Below are 17185 nucleotides of genomic sequence, written 5' to 3' on the forward strand. Positions count from 1 at the left end.
CCCCAAGACCCTGAAAAGTGAGTGCAAAGTGCACTAAAGTTCCCCTAAGGACAAAATAGTCGTGTTAGAGGGAAAATGCAAGGAAAACACAAATCAGCAATGCAACAACGATGGATTCCTGACTGAGGGTACCTGTGGAACAAGGGGACCAAGTCCAAAAGTCACAAGCAGCTCGGAGATGGGCAGATGCCCAAGAAATGCCAGCGGTTGGTGCAAAGAAGCTCTTACTAGGCTGAAGAGCTGTGAATACTGCAGGAACGACAAGGGCTAGAGACTTCCCCTTTGGAGGATGGATCCCCCACGCCTTGGAGAGTCGTGCAGAAGTGTTTTCCCGCCGAATGGACGCCAACAAGCCTTGCTACACGCAAATCGTGCGTTTGGCGTTTTTGGACGCTGCTGGGGCCCAGGAGGGACCAGGAGGTCGCAAATTGGACCTGCAGAGAGAGGGGACGTCGAGCAAGACAAAGAGCCCTCACTGAAGCAGGTAGCACCCGGAGAAGTGCCAGAAATAGGCACTACGAGGATGCGTGAAACGGTGCTCGCCGAAGTTGCACAAAGGAGTCCCACGTCGCCGGAGACCAACTTAGAAAGTCGTGCAATGCAGGTTAGAGTGCCGTGGACCCAGGCTTGGCTGTGCACGAAGGATTTCCGCCGGAAGTGCACAGGGGCCGGAGTAGCTTGCAAAGTCGCGGTTCCCAGCAATGCAGCCCAGCGAGGTGAGGCAAGGACTTACCTCCACCAAACTTGGGCTGAAGAGTCACTGGACTGTGGGGGTCACTTGGACGGTGTCGCTGGATTCGAGGGACCTCGCTCGTCGTGCTGAGAGGAGACCCAAGGGACCGGTAATGCAGCTTTTTGGTGCCTGCGGTTGCAGGGGGAAGATTCCGTCGACCCACGGGAGATTTCTTCGGAGCTTCTGGTGCAGAGAGGAGGCAGACTACCCCCACAGCATGCACAAGCAGGAAAACAGTCGAGAAGGCGGCAGGATCAGCGTTACAGAGTTGCAGTAGTCGTCTTTGCTACTATGTTGCAGGTTTGCAGGCTTCCAGCGCGGTCAGCGGTCGATTCCTTATCAGAAGGTGAAGAGGGAGATGCAGAGGAACTCGGCTGAGCTCATGCATTCGTTATCTAAAGTTTCCCCAGAGACAGAGACCCTAAATAGCCAGAAAAGAGGGTTTGGCTACCTAGGAGAGAGGAAAGGCTACTAACACCTGAAGGAGCCTATCAGCAGGAGTCTCTGACGTCACCTGGTGGCACTGGCCACTCAGAGCAGTCCAGTGTGCCAGCAGCACCTCTGTTTCCAAGATGGCAGAGGTCTGGAGCACACTGGAGGAGCTCTGGACACCTCCCAGGGGAGGTGCAGGTCAGGGGAGTGGTCACTCCCCTTTCCTTTGTCCAGTTTCGCGCCAGAGCAGGGGCTAAGGGGTCCCTGAACCGGTGTAGACTGGCTTATGCAGAATTGGGCACATCTGTGCCCAACAAAGCATTTCCAGAGGCTGGGGGAGGCTACTCCTCCCCTGCCTTCACACCATTTTCCAAAGGGAGAGGGTGTCACACCCTCTCTCAGAGGAAGTTCTTTGTTCTGCCATCCTGGGCCAGGCCTGGCCGGACCCCAGGAGGGCAGCTGCCTGTCTGAGGGGTTGGCAGCAGCAGCAGCTGCAGTGAAACCCCAGGAAGGGCAGTTTGGCAGTACCAGGGTCTGTGCTACAGACCACTGGGATCATGGGATTGTGCCAACTATGCCAGGATGGCATAGAGGGGGCAATTCCATGATCATAGACATGTTACATGGCCATATTCGGAGTTACCATTGTGAAGCTACATATAGGTAGTGACCTATATGTAGTGCACGCGTGTAATGGTGTCCCCGCACTCACAAAGTTCAGGGAATTGGCTCTGAACAATGTGGGGGCACCTTGGCTAGTGCCAGGGTGCCCTCACACTAAGTAACTTTGCACCTAACCTTTACCAGGTAAAGGTTAGACATATAGGTGACTTATAAGTTATTTAAGTGCAGTGTAAAATGGCTGTGAAATAACGTGGACGTTATTTCACTCAGGCTGCAGTGGCAGGCCTGTGTAAGAATTGTCAGAGCTCCCTATGGGTGGCAAAAGAAATGCTGCAGCCCATAGGGATCTCCTGGAACCCCAATACCCTGGGTACCTCAGTACCATATACTAGGGAATTATAAGGGTGTTCCAGTAAGCCAATGTAAATTGGTAAAATTGGTCACTAGCCTGTTAGTGACAATTTGAAAGTAATGAGAGAGCATAACCACTGAGGTTCTGGTTAGCAGAGCCTCAGTGAGACAGTTAGGCACCACACAGGGAACATATACATGCACACCTATGAGCACTGGGGCCCTGTGTGACAGGGTCCCAGTGACACATACATATAGGCCACAAACCTATGAGCACTGGGGTCCTGACCAGCAGGATCCCAGTGACACATAACAAACATACTGAAAACATAGTGTTTTCACTATGAGCACTGAGGCCTGGCTATCGGGATCCCAGTGAGACAGTGAAAACAGTGACAAACACCCTGACATACACTCACAAACAGGCCAAAAGTGGGGGTAACAAGGCTAGAAAGAGGCTACCTTCTCACACGCCCTCTAGGGGCTGACTATTTGGTTACATAACCATGTTTCTTCCAAATGCTATTTTTATTGTGGTGCCTTCTAGGGGATGTTTTGGCCATTACAGTCTAATGCCAAGTGTATGAAGTAATGCACAAACACAGTTTATTTCTGATAAAGGTTTAAATGTGTTGCATGGCTAAATACTTATAAGGTCCCAAAGGCGAGGCCTAATGGCTATGCCAGTGCTTGTTTTGATTACCTCAGCTTGTGTTCCAGTAATATTGTGTTTGTTGGCTTTCCGAAGCAAACGTGCTGATGGCTGTAAATCATGCCCTTAATCACCTTCCTCCCGCTGATGCTTGGTTATTTAGTTTCAGACTGGCATTTTGTTTGTTAGGGCATTAAATTAGTATTTATTTTTTCCTGCATTGTGGCCAGTATGTGCAGCCTGCTTCCATCCCTCCCTCTCGCTTCCCTCTGAAGGATTTTTTTTACACTGTGGCCATCGTGGGGGCATTTTTATCAGCAGCAGGACTTTAGTGCCTACTTAGAAACGCTGTGCTACCACCATCCAGCTAACCCGCCCCCCCTTCTGCTTGTTTCAGTTTTGGAGTGCTTAAAGGCCACCTCTGGGACACACGTGCTTGTGGTATTGTGCAGTGCTTTTTTTTTCTCTACAGTGTGGCCAGTACTTGTGCAGCCTTGTTCCAACCATCACCCTCTCTCTCGCTCCTCTTAAAATGATTTGTTTACACTGTCGTTCATCGAAGGCGCCTTTTTATCAGCAGCAGGAATTCAGTGCCTACTTATGCCATGCCACCTCTGTCCAGCTTACCTCCATCTGGAGCCTGTGAACCGCCCTCTGCTTGTTTCAGTTTTGTAGCTGTTCGAAGCCACCTGTGGGACACAAGTGCTCGTGGTATTGTGCGGAGAGAGAGAGAGAGAAAAAAAAAAAAACAACACTGCACGTCACAGGGAAAATGGGAACTTGCACAGTGGTAACAAATCCATCCCAGACCTACTCTTTCACCCTAGAAGGAATGTGAATCTCATTGGTCGTGTGTGCTAATTTTTTACCAGGTTTTCGATTGCAGCCTATGCTCTTTCGGGACTGGTGTGTAATTGATTAAGTAAGGCATACGCGTTGACTTTGGATGTTCTGAGACATTTGACTCTGCAGTGGTGTGTTTCAGCCAAGACATTTGTGCTCTAGTGTTCTGCAGGGATTTTGTATTCTTTCAGTGTCTATGAGACAAAGCTGTCTTATTGTGCATATTTAACAGTGCTCTAAATTCGAGGACTTGCACGCCAGATCTACAGTTACTTCCCTTGCCCACCAGAAATATTACCTCCACTTGGGAGGGTTGTGTCCTGTTCATAGTGCCTGAACAGTTTGCCAGTGCCCTCTCCCTCGTAGTGTTTCTCCTTCTTTGCCATGCCCCCATTTGCAGAAAAAAGCAGTGTTTCACAATTTAGCAACTAAGCATTTCTAAGTCTGGGCATAGCTGTCACTCATTCTCCTAACCCTTCATTTTTGGTCCTTTCATATGCTGGCAGTCACTCAATGTACAAAACGAATGGGTGGGAGGGAGGTGTAGAGGTATCTTCGAAGCACTACACGCCTTTCTTCCGAGGCCCTCTCTCACGGGTGGCAACTTAACCCAGTCCTACATTTTACCAACGACTCACTGCATTCTGGGACTTGGTGTTTCGTATTCAAGGACTTCTTTGGATCTCAGCATTGTAAGCATTGCATCAAAAACACAGGATGTAAAGTGCAGATGGCAAAAAAAAAATCAAGACTTGTTTAAGATGTCTCGCATGACACGGGGCTTCTGGGTACTGATAACTCACCCTTGTTTATGATGTTGATATACACAAGGGAATGCCACCGGCCATACAGACGGGGAATAAACGGTTAAAAAATGTAATGTAGCATTTTACTAGCAAAGCCAGTGTACTGCTTTGTTTGTGGAACCATAGTCTTTCTTTTCTACAAGTTCACGATTTGTTAACATGGGTCCACCCTTCCCCAATTAAATTGTATGGCTCCAAATTAAACATTACACTGTCAGATCACCTAAGTCTTTTTGTGTCAGAAAACAATAATTTACAGATTGCTTATTTTAACCACCACAGTCTGGTATTTGTAGTTTTGTTTTCAGCTATAAGTGCAAGACTTCAAGCCCCAGAGTGCCAGGGAGTAAAATACGACTAGATGAGCTACTCGGACCTGGCATGAAGAACACACGATCTCCAGTACGCTGTGTATTTTAGAAGTGTGAATATGTGTCATATAACAAATATAATGTAACATAATGGTCACCAACAAGTGAATTTTCCGTTTAGTCTTTCGCAGGGTGACTTAGTTTTTAGAGATCGCATGTCAGCAATGAGTAGCCTGCCCAGGCCTAATTGTACTCTTTCATTCTGATACTTGTAGTTTTGCATAATGTTTTCACATTGTCAGTTGAGGCTACAAGTCACGTAATGCAAAGAAAATAAGCATTTGCAATGCAATAGGTCTCACGTTCGCTCGAGTTAAAGCTATTAGTTTTGTAAACTCCTAACCAGACTTTTCTTGCCACATAAACTGAAAAGTAAAACAGTTTCACATAAGCGAGCCGACGGCCGCCATGAGCACAAAGCAAACACACAAAAGGAAACAGAACTTTACTCACAGTGAAACGTATGGGCAAAAGTGCAATTATCCATGTTACCAGCAAAAGTACAATTACCCATGTAACAGGGCTCATGTCACGCAAAGCGCTCTCACTGCCCAGCGAGATTGTGCTACCTACGAAATAAAGAGGAAAAAAAGTGGAGAGACCATACTGTAAACACAGAGCCTTGTATGTAGTTTACCGGTGCGCTCGAGGCGGAAAAAGCATGACGTAGGCATGCCTTTCACTAATGAAATCAAGCTAATTTTAAAAGTCAAGCCCACGAACCAACCAAACTGATGGGCTTGACATGGGCGTGGTTACAAACCCACAGAGAGATTGCACCAGGGACAGAGCACTTTGCACTCAATCCTAAAAACTGCCAATCCCAAACAGTACAGTAGCTACTTAAGTAAAGCACAGACTTTGTGCACATTTGCGTTCCGCCTTTGGGGGTGCCTGTGCCTTGCACTTGTATAGTGCTAAAAAAGAGCGTTGCACCCCGGAGAGAGGACTTCATACAAAAGCTTCTAAATGGGTTTTCAAATAAATATTTATGCTCTCATTCAATGCATTGTTATAAAAAGAATTGTCAAACTCCTACCTCTAGCAGGAGCACTATCTGGCCGTGTATGACGTGTCCATCTAGAGAGGATGGTTGTACCTATGTCCTTTGACAACAGGCTCTCTTCAAGGCAATTGTATCAAAAAGTGGGGAGCACTTGGACAGCGCTTGTTCTATTGGCCTTATTTCCTTCTGTGGTGGTTTTCTGGTCTGTTGCCACTAATACCAAAATGTTTTAGGCTGTCATATTTCTATTTGTTTTTGGACTGTACATACTTAATTACCATTTGGTACTCTGTCATATAAATGCACACTGAGTGACAGCTACGTGGGAGTGGATGTGGGAAACACAAAGGGTTTTGGTTCCCACAGCACTTTTAACATTTTCTTGAATGAGGTCATGCTTTTTGTGGCAAACATCCTTTTAATTCTGGGCAAATCACTTAATCTCCCCATGTCTACCAAAAATGAATATGTCCTTGTGTAACGTAACTGGCACTCATGTAAAGCGCTCCATACCTCTTGGGTCGGGTTTGTGCTATGTAAAACTGCAAAATTAAAAATATATATGGTGTGTTATCCCGTACCCGGATATCTGTCTGCTTACGCAAGATGCTAAACAATAACACAAAAAAGGCCAACATAGTAAACCTGCATTAACATCCAAAAGGCGGGACCTATTGTCTATGCCAATGCTTGTTTGACTCCCCCCACCCTACCCCCTTTGTCGGTGAGCCTCACAACCAGTGGCCCACCCACTGTAAACTGACAGTAAATGGACTGTGCATGTTAACTGCCAGTGTTTGACTTTTAAGATATGGCAGCTGCTACACAGCAAGGGTAAGGGGCAGCTGGCTGGTTACATGTGTGCGGGCTGCACACGAGTGACTCATGTCGTGTACAGCCTGGTAACCGTGCACAGATGGCTTGATGCAGAGGGAACGCCGCAGGATTGGATATTGGCCTGGCATAGGCCTCATAATGTTGGTGTGCACTCAGGAAAAGTCAGTGTGGTTTACTGTCTTGTCTGCAGTGATAATCCATTACGCACCTATTGGGCAGACTGCCCTAGAGTGCAGCTTCACTTCCCTTGACCTACAGAGACCTATTGAACTGGGGTGGAATCTGTGTGCCAAACCCAAATATAAGAGTTCCAAGAAGATATTTTTCAGCTTATGGGTCATCCTTGATGGTTCTATTTCTGTGGCTCAGCAACTAATCAGAGACCAGGCCTTTTGTCACCCTGCTGTGCCAAGTTAATTACACTTCTCTCCAGCAGCAGAAACCATGACCTACCCACACAACAGGAGCAATTAACAGTGCTTGACTGAGCTCATGGTGAAGAAAGGGTTGGGGATGAAGGCTCTGTAGCAGTTAATCGGTTGTTACACTGTATCAGGGATTGGCCAGCTCAAGCCCAATGAACAAAGGAGGGAGCCAATACCTCTGGAGCCAATACGTCTGGAGCCAACACAGGAGTAGGCTCTCTTTGAACATTTGGTGCAAAAGGCCCTGGCAGTGATGTCAGCGAGAGGCGGAGCTGAGGCCCACAGAGAAGATGTAACTTGTGACTCCCGGGTGACATCATTTTGAAATGCCTAGCAGGCTGTGCAGGAGGGTTTGGACATGGACGGAGAAGTGATGTGGCACCTCACGATAGGCCAGAGGTGCCTTGCTTGTGGAACCTTCCAGCCCCACTTAAAATGTCTTGTGCAAGGGGGAGAGTTCTCTTGGTTGTGCTTTCTGTTGGACACTGGGACTTGAGGCAGCAGCCATGGAAACCTCGAAGGAGGAACCCCCTAATAACTGTCTAGACTAAGGACACTGACTCTGGGACCAGTGGAATTTTCCCTAGGACCAGGGAAGCTGGTCCCGGTGGGCCCCCTGAGGACTAGTTGGAGTAAAGGAATGGACTTCTACCCCAATGAGAAGAAAAAGGGGAGAGGATGGCTCAGGCAGCCAGTGGAACCAGCTCCCTGCAAAGTTTGTCACCTTGGAGGCCAGGATGCCTGAGGAAAGTGATCAAGTGGCAGGGGCTCACCACCATGAGGTAAATGAGCCCAAAAGCGTGCAAAGCGGGCCAACTGGACCTGCGATATCAGCAGAGAAGGATTTGACCTTTGACTCCACTGGCAATCACAGAACCTGTGGAGCTCCACTGCCTGGCTGCTACAACACCCTGTATTGGGCCACAGCCTGGGGTTTGCTGGGAGGAGCACTTTTAATCTTTTTAATTCTAAGAGGGGGCGTGCATAGGGGCCTCCCTCCTTAAAGTTCAGCAGGTCTGGGGATCATAACTCCCAGGTTGGTTTATGGATTAGGGACTGCTACCCCCAGCTCTGGGCCACCAGTGCTCAAAATGGATGGGAAAGCGCCTTCATGCTCCCCTGAAAAACATGGAGGTGGGGTTAGAATGACAACACAAGCAGCCAAGGCAGGATGGGCGAGTGGTGCTGCACTCTCCCCATCCATGGTAGGGAAGTCCCGCTACCTGTTTGTGGATGGTGCGGGCGGTCACCACCGGAAAGGAGATCTCTGCCCAGAAAGTACCTGCTGGCTCCTGCAGCAGCACAGGGAAGTCTGTCGGCATGGGGATGCCGGTGCGGGAGCCAGCAGGTCAGCAAGGAGTGGGTTCTCTGGACCTGCCCCACCATTAGCAGTATGTCTGGTGTGCAAATAAAACCGAGCACCCCTAAGGGAGGGGTGGTGGATGGAATGTAAAAAAACGAAAACCAAAAGGAAAATACTGCACACTGTGAAGTTGAGTGGCATAACTGAACCAGCAGCAAAGCCGCTATTAAGATATGCATGCTTCAGGTGGAGCACCCTATATTGCTCTATTGGGCTTGACATATATAGACATTTCTGCCGCTGTGGTAACCCCAGAACAGTGGGGCCACCACCAATAACATGAAAAGTGCGCAGGGAGCTGCAGTGGTGTTGCACACATTTCCCCCCCCCCCCAACACCAAGGAGGTTTTCAAAAGTACTAGCCCCAAGGTGAAAGGGTCGGGTCACAGAAAAGAAGACCATCCCAGGCTTCTTTGTTTGTTTCAAGCACTCCCCAGGCTGGAGCATGTGTTCTTCAGTTGGGAGTGCAGCACTCTCTAGCGGCTAAGTTTATGGCTGCATTTATTGTGACCTGAAGGTGTCCAAAGGCTATACATGTTGTGTGATCAAAATGTGAGGCCCCCAAGGGGCTGTTTTTATAATTGTGTTTTCTTGTGAGAAAATATATAAACAGCACTCCGGCATATCTGGGGTTCATTTTTAAATGATTTATTGATATAACAACGTTGAGAATGTGAATTGATTCAAGCGCATAAACTTTAATAACAGTAATGAGTGCATTTACACATGATGGTTAATATTCATTATTATTATATTTATGTACAGAATGAAGCCTTTAACATGTGATTTGTTATTCTGGGACATTTTAACAAGTAGCCTGCTTCTGCTACTTCCATATCCATGGAATTATGAAATTCAGTGTGACATTTTCTGTGTAAACATGGATTTTACAAACCTGCCACATAATAATAAACATTTCGTTAATTTGCTGATTTTCGATTGGACATTCTTGGCGTGGCATTCCGACAAACGTGTTGCCTTCACTTCCTGATTTTTCTGAGTTTGTTTTTGTTGACACTAGGATTCTCTGCATTGTACCCCTTCTAATCAGTGCTCAAGTGCTTGTGCTCTGTCTTTCAAACATGGTAAAATTGGGCTACACCTAATTGGCATCTTTTAATTAATTTTAAGTCCCTGGTAAATGATAGTACTTGTAACCATGGGCTGTAAAGTAAATTCTGCTAGTGGGCAGCAGCACTGGTTGTGCTACCCACTAAAGTAGCATGGTAAAACATGTTTCGGGCCTGCAACTGCAGCCTGTGTGTACAGATGTATACTGCTATTTTGACCTGCAAATTTTTTTTTTTTTACTAGGCCTAAACCTTCCTTTTTAACTACTCAAAATCAACCCTAGGGTAGGCCCAAAAAGCTCATAGGCAGGCTTCTTTGTATTTTAACATGTACGACATGTATGTTTAAGGTTGTCATGTCTTGGCAGTCAAACTCCTGAAGTCATTTTTTAATAGGTGGTAATGCAAGACTGGTAGCAAATAGAAATATGCTGGTTACACTCAAATGTTTTGTAATTTTAAATCCTCTTTAATGGAGAAGTCAGATTTTTAAGTTCCATTTTTGTAAAAGCCACTTTTAGAAAGTTGCCTTTTTCTTGTCCCAAACAATTGTCTTTCTGTCAGTGTCCTTGGGCACAAGACTGTGAATGGCTGTGCTGTTGAGGTTTGTATATTTCCACCAGACAGTGAGAAAAAGGGGGCTTAGCTTTGGACAAGACAGGCCATCCTTAAAGGATGGCTGGTTAGGGGTTATGCCCAGTCCCACTTAGACTTCAAAGGACTTTGCTTATAGCGCACACACAGGGAAACCTGACACAAGGCCTGTCCTGCCTTTTTCCATCCCAAATAGTTTAGAGACTGAACGAGGAAAAGGAGAAGGACTGACCTGAACTAGTTTTGGGGGAGTAGGTCAGGGGATTTCCCCTCATACAAAAGCTGGCACCACTTATAAAAGTTGGACCTCCAAAGCCACTCTTCAGAACACTCTTGCATCTGTGGAAGGTTCAGAGGAAGGACTGACATACTGCCAAAAAGACTGCATTGCGTCTAAAGAAGAAAGTTTGGACCTACTTGGCCTCCACGTTTGGACCTCCCAGACTACCAATAGTGACTCCAAGGGTCAGTTGACTCCTGTGTGAGCTCAGGAATGGGGAATTCCTATCGCCCAACCTCCTAGACATGTTGGTTTCTGAATGGAACTAGAAGTTGTAATTTCTATTTTGCCTGAAGGCCAATAAGACAATACATTGAAATAAACTTGTGCAGCGCAGTAAAGACTTTAGCAATCTGGATAATTACTATGCAGCATTCTTTGTGAGGAACATAAATTTGTTTTGATGACTTGATTTGGAGAGAGCCTCTGTAAATAAGGTAAAGATGGTTAAAAGCTTTTTCTTTGAATTTACACTTTCTTTACAGATACTAATGAAAAGTATCCATAATTTGCAAACTTGCACGTAATCAGCCCAAACAACAGAATGGAAACCCCAGATACAGCCACAAAGCTCTCAGTGCAGCTTGCTGAATTACTTAACTGTGTCATGCTCAGGCCATTTCTGTAGTTTCCTGGAACACGGAGAGCCATGTGGAACTTAACCCTTCTATCTCACCCAGAGTTTCCTTTTTGTATTTGCATTTACATAAAAAAAAAAAATCTAAAATATCACACACATATACAGCGCTTCACACACTTATGGGCTAAGAAGTGCTACGTAAATCTACATTTCAACAGGCTATTCCACCCTCTCAGCCTGTCATTCATAACGCTGTCTTGTGTCATCCACCAATCCAGGAAGCAGCCTGTACCATTTAAGGTGGAGTTTGCTCAATATCCGCACCTCCAGAGTATGTTTGTGTCAGTCTGCAAGCTATGTTTGAGTCAGCTGAGTATGTGTGCCCGTAAGATGTCTTGCCCTGCAGAGTGTATCTGCACAGTGGATCTGTGTGCCTGTACATACATTCGTATGCATATCATTCTCTGCAAGCTCTCTCTTTCTCTATAGCGTGTGGGGCACTGCAGGCTGTGCAGTTGTCTGTACGCATGTATCTGGTCTTTTGCTTCAGTGATGCGGAACAGCCAGGTAAAAACAGTAAGGGAAAAGGGGAAGGTAAGTAAGTTTATTTTTCTTTTATAATCAATTCTAATTAAAAAAAAAAGTTGCCTCTTCGAAAACAGCAACAGTAGATGGGTGCAGAAGAGGGGGTGGGGCAAGCAAACGTGTGGGCCCCTGTTGTTAACTGCTGACATGTATTTGTCCTGACAATTGTGTATAGCACCGTGGCTTGTAATCCATAAGTCATGCTGCCAAATCTACCTCACTTGTGCAGCAAGGAGTGGAAAGAAGAATTGACCAGAATGGGTGAAAGCCCAAAAACAATGGGGGTGGGGAGAGTTGGGTAGCTGGGTTGGAAAACGGATTAAAGATGCTAACAAAACACTGCCCTCTGTGTTTGTGTTTTTTTTTTCTTTCTTCTCCCTTGGAGCCTTGCAGTGTGTATATATAAATATAATAATTATGCAACAGGAGGCAAGCTCAACAGCTTATAACCAGGAGCAAACTATTTGTGTTTCTAATGCTCAAGAGCCAGAATTTGAGCAGGAAAGTTTGTCTGTGAGCTTTATGTTTTAATGTAACAGAATCAATACTATCTTTTATTACCAAAGTGGACTCAGTTCATGGACTGTGCAGGTGTTGAAGGCTGAGCCAGGATTCAAACTAGTAAGACGGGGGTGGATCTGAAGGAAAATAAATCGGAATACCTTTGGGTGGACATGTACCAGAGTCGTAAAAATAATCTGGTGTCCAGCAGTGTGACCATCTGTTCTGGTGCAAGGCAAGCGGCCTCAATATCTTCATCTCCCCGGAATAGAGCCATGACGTTGCTGAATCCGCAGAGAAAAGGCAGAGTCTAGATGACAAGCCCTCAAATGAAAAGAAAAACAAGGTTCTTTTAAAAAAACGCTGCTTCCCCACGCCTTCATTACCAGCATAAAACAAGAAAGCTGCCACTAACACAATGAGCTTACAAATAAAAAAAAAAAAAGTAGTGTCTAAAAGAAGCAGATTCACATGTAAACATTGCATCCGGTGAGCACATTTTGAAGTAAAATATAAATAAAATCCTAAAACATAATCTTGTCATCTAAGCCAAATATTAAAAAACACACACAAAATAAGCAAAATGGCACCTAGATTTCATAAACAATGAAGAGGCCATAATGTAAGCCTGTTTTATTCTGAAGGGGCAACATCTAAGCACATTTGGGTCCGAAAACTAAATATGTCATAAGAAAAAATTAAAAACTCCATCCTCTGAGCGTGTTTTGCCCTGAACGCCAAACAAGACAAAAGGAAAACGTAGTGTTCAGAAAGTAACAGGAATGGACAAAAGAGAACAACTACATATTAAAGGGTCAGTCTCCATGGGAGGGAACAAAACAACAAAGGGAGAGACAGCCATTACCTACTGCCCAAAAAAAAACAAGGATTTTCGACTGGCACAGAAACTAACAAATATAAACAGCATACAACATGTCTCGAAGAGACACTGCATGCGCGCTGCCTAGGTAAGACCTAAAAAGAGAATAAATATATATCAACCTATAGCAGATAATCATGATGGTTGATTGCTGATGATTACTTTATTCTGTTTGGAAGCTAACTGTAAAACCTAATGCTTGTCACAATCTAAAAGTATTCAGCATACTGTCTTAGGAGCCTTCAAAGCACAGAGGATCCCAATCCAACTCTCTCAGTGGGTGCAGTGATCGTATTCCCCATTCTCCAGAAAATGACTGGCATTCAAAATAGGCTGTGTAAAACAGGTTTTCTGAACAAATAAGCATGCAGAGTATCCATTCAGTAAACTTGAAAATCTGTGAAGATTGCAGCTGGTCAGGCAGCAATGCAACACGGAAGGGAGACTTTTAAACTATACCCAATTCAAGGATTTTTCTGTGACCTAATCAAGTAGCAAGGGTCCGTGATGAAAAAGAAAGGTATATCAAAGCAAAAAAATATAACCATTTGACTTAGGAGCTGGTTTGGCATGTTTTCCTGAATCAAGACACGATGAAAAAAGGATAAAATCAGATTCGAAGCACCACAGTTGCATCACAGTTGTCTACATGAAGGAAAAAGCCAAACAGTAGAAGACAAGCAAAGATCAAGAACAACATAAACCAAACGGTTTCCCTACTGAAAAAGTAAAAACTGCTGGTTCCGAGGCAAAAAATAGGTGCCAAAACACACAGAACTACATGTTAGGATCAGAAGGTTTGAAGTTTAGGCCCTACTGACAAATGCTTCTACAAGTATGATCTGTGCGACTAAAAGTATAACATTACCAATGTTTATATAAAAGTAGTAGCACAGTTAACTATTTCACTTCCCCAATAACATATAGCTATCATATTTACCGAACCGCTTTTATTTTCTAGGGTGATGTTCAACAATTTAGCACAGTGCTATGCTTCGTTAAATTCCTAATGTGAAATTATCAATACAAACATTGGCATAGCCAATAGGTTTTGCCTATGGGAGATCTACTGGTTTGTCAATGTTTTTAAACTTTGTACAGCAGCGCAGGCTTCTTCGCAACATGAATTACAGTAAAGAAAAAAATCTCTGTGATGCATATTGGCTCACGCATTTGTTACGTCATACAGCATTTTTGGTCCTTCACTTAAGGTTGCTGCCATCAGTGCAGCAGGTGCAGTGGCAGCAGGTGAGGCCCACTACATCGTTATTTCAGTTCGTTCTGGTCAATATTTAAGTGGGCAAAGCTTGCAGAGGTTTCGAACCTAGTATACAAGGACTGACGTGCATTGTTGTGCACACTTCCCAACACAGGCTTCAGCTGGGAGTTAAATGCTTCATACTACACTCTTCTTAAATTGGTGGTGATATTTATATAATTTTTGTAGTAGACTACACAGAGGTTTAGGATTTGGGCGTGGAAATGCCCCCATGTTCCAGGCCAAACTATTTGCACAAACAAAAACAGCAGAGCAGGGCGATACCTAGTGTAGGATACAAGAAATAATTACCTGAATTCCAATTTGACAATTTGGTGGCTTTCGGACTAGTTTTGAAACAGTTCTTATATGTTGTCCTCGCTGGAGTAAAGCCACTGAATACTTATGTAGCTATTTGTTCTGGAACCAGGACTTTGTGATCCCGTTCACAGATAGCTGGTAATCGTTTCACTATTTGTGCCATGGACAAGTGTCAATACAAAATAGCGCTAAATTCAGAACATACAGGGTTTGTAGGTTTAGGTGGAGTGTTTGGGTTGTTGGATCTCCTAAGAAAGTATTTTGTGATAGATAGTTGCTTACCGGTGCTTTCAGTCGGGTGTTGTGTAGTATCTGTCGGATTTTCCAGGGAATTTTTACACAGATACAAAAACTGACACTCACTCTCTGCGTCTCTGTTTGGAAAGACTTCAAAATGGTGGTTATTTCACAAAATAATGTGTTTCTCTCTGGTAGTACCACTACCGAGACACCTTGAACTAACTTTCCACTGCCCCTTACGACCCTTGTGCTCCCTGCATGTCTTATAATGTATTTTAACAATATGTGCCACCGTTATAGTCGGGTAATCTGAAGCTCCCCCACCCCCCAGTTTTACTGACCAAGCTACGCACCTGAGAACACATGCCCAAGGGAAACGTGCCACAGACATAGCGACTTAAGTGGTGCTCCCAGCAGACGACGTAAAATTTATCTAGCTATTGGTTTTTGTACATGAAGAGACTATGCTGTATATTTTGGCACTGGTGATACGATAGCTCGGTGGAGCGACGTGTCTGCTTTTGCCATTTGCTTGCAACCTGGTTCTAATCATGGCAGCTCTGACGATGTTTGGAGGTTACTCTGTTGCTCTGAGCAAGACAATTGCCGCTTAAATCCATGCGCTCCCTTCTTAGATGATCCTGGGCAAACCAACCCCCCACCCGAGTGTCAGCACTCCCGTTTTTTTTTAAAAAAAGGTATTGAGTTTGGCACTGAAGAAAGGCCTGACTAAGTGGCTATCTCGAAGACAAGAAGTGATATTATGCTCATGAAATCTTTGTAAAAAAAAAAAATATATATATGATCTCACATTTTTCTTATGAAAAAGTGGTCTTTTTTCTCATGCGCTAAAATAATGTAATCTCCAGGCCGGGTTGAGAGGTATAACTCTATCTTTATGTGTTTTTATGCCCTATACAACATCACTCTGTTGCATTTGTCAAGTTGAAAAAGGAGGAGGGTGGAAAACAAAGAATGAACAGAGAGAGGAGTTAGTGGTTTGGTTAAGACAATGAGCAACAGGTGGGAGGAGGAAATAGAAGTCACCAGTGAGGAGGGTGGATCAAAGTAATGGACTGCAGAGAGGAGGAGGACAAGGAGGAGGCGGTGGAGAAGGGTGGGAGGGCAGCAAGGAAGAAGGTAGGGGAGGAATATCGAAGAAACAGACAGCAAGAAAGGAGGGTGGTGGGAGGCATAATGAAGCAATGGACAGGACAGTAGGGAGGAGTATCGAAACAACGGACACCAGGGCAAGGGCTGTGGAATATTCAAACAACGGGCAGCAGGGTGGAGAGGCTGGCATGCAGTCTAGAAAGAAGACGGCATGCAGATGCACTTGTATTGAGTGCTTGCTAAGAAATTAAACGAGCATTGGCATAGCCAATAGGTCTCACCTTTTGGCCCTTAAAGTGTTTAGACATGCAGCATATTATCCAGATATATATATATTAACTTTTTTTTTTTATTTTTTTAGGTGTGGTAGCAGTTTTTTCTTGCTTTATGCATCAAATGGCCAACTTCTAACTTAAAATGCCACTGAAAGTGCAGATTAAAATACAAAAAATCGTATTGAAGTTGAAAACACTTACACTGTGATGGACTCTGGTAAACACAACAAGACATGAGACACAAATTATGGCTAATGAGTGGTGTCAGTGGGGTTACACTTCCATGTAAGTAGCAAGGAAAGTCACCGATAAACAAGCCAAGTGCTGTATAATAAATGCATCATACCAACTTGCCATGTAATTCCAGGAAACCGCACACTCTGGAAATGCTAATTAGTTACAAGAGTGACGAAATAAAAATGGAACAGAGAGAGCAAAAGCAAAGTAAGGGAAAGAAATGTTAAAGGGAGCATAGATAGATAGATAACTAGATAGATAATAGACCAATAATATATAACAGATAGATAACGGACAGAGTTATAGACAGATAACATAGACAGATAAACGGATAGATGATAGGTATATAACAGCTAGATAAATAACAGATACATAAACAGATATGTAACAGATAAAATATAGATAACGTAGATAAACAGATCAATAGATAGATAACAGATAAATACATTGATAACATGGATAGTTAACCGATAGATAAATAACAGATCGCTAGATGACATGTAACAGATAGATAAACATATAGGTAACAGATAGACATCTAAACAGTTAGATAAACAATTAGATAACAGATCGATCGATAAGTCATATGGTTAACACATAGACCAGCAGATAGGTCATTGTAATAGGTGTTGTAATTTGATAATTGATTTTAAATCTTGTTTTTAACAGACTTGTCAGGAGGGTTTATATGATTTTTAAGGGGATAGGAATCTAATAATATGTTAATATTGATTGTGAAATCAGAGGGATTGATGCTATACTCTTTCTGAGTGAAAATGTATGTGAGCAGGTAATATTTTAATGACTG

General features: G+C 44.2%; 1 protein-coding gene across 1 annotated transcript in view; it reads left to right on the plus strand.

Moving 5' to 3' along the window:
• RAB2B (RAB2B, member RAS oncogene family) overlaps window positions 1–17185 on the plus strand; it is a 60610-nt gene that overhangs the window by 7455 nt on the left and 35970 nt on the right. The window lies entirely within an intron of this gene.

The sequence above is a fragment of the Pleurodeles waltl genome, chromosome 6 (genome assembly GCF_031143425.1).
Source record: "Pleurodeles waltl isolate 20211129_DDA chromosome 6, aPleWal1.hap1.20221129, whole genome shotgun sequence".
Lineage (NCBI taxonomy): Eukaryota > Metazoa > Chordata > Amphibia > Caudata > Salamandridae > Pleurodeles > Pleurodeles waltl.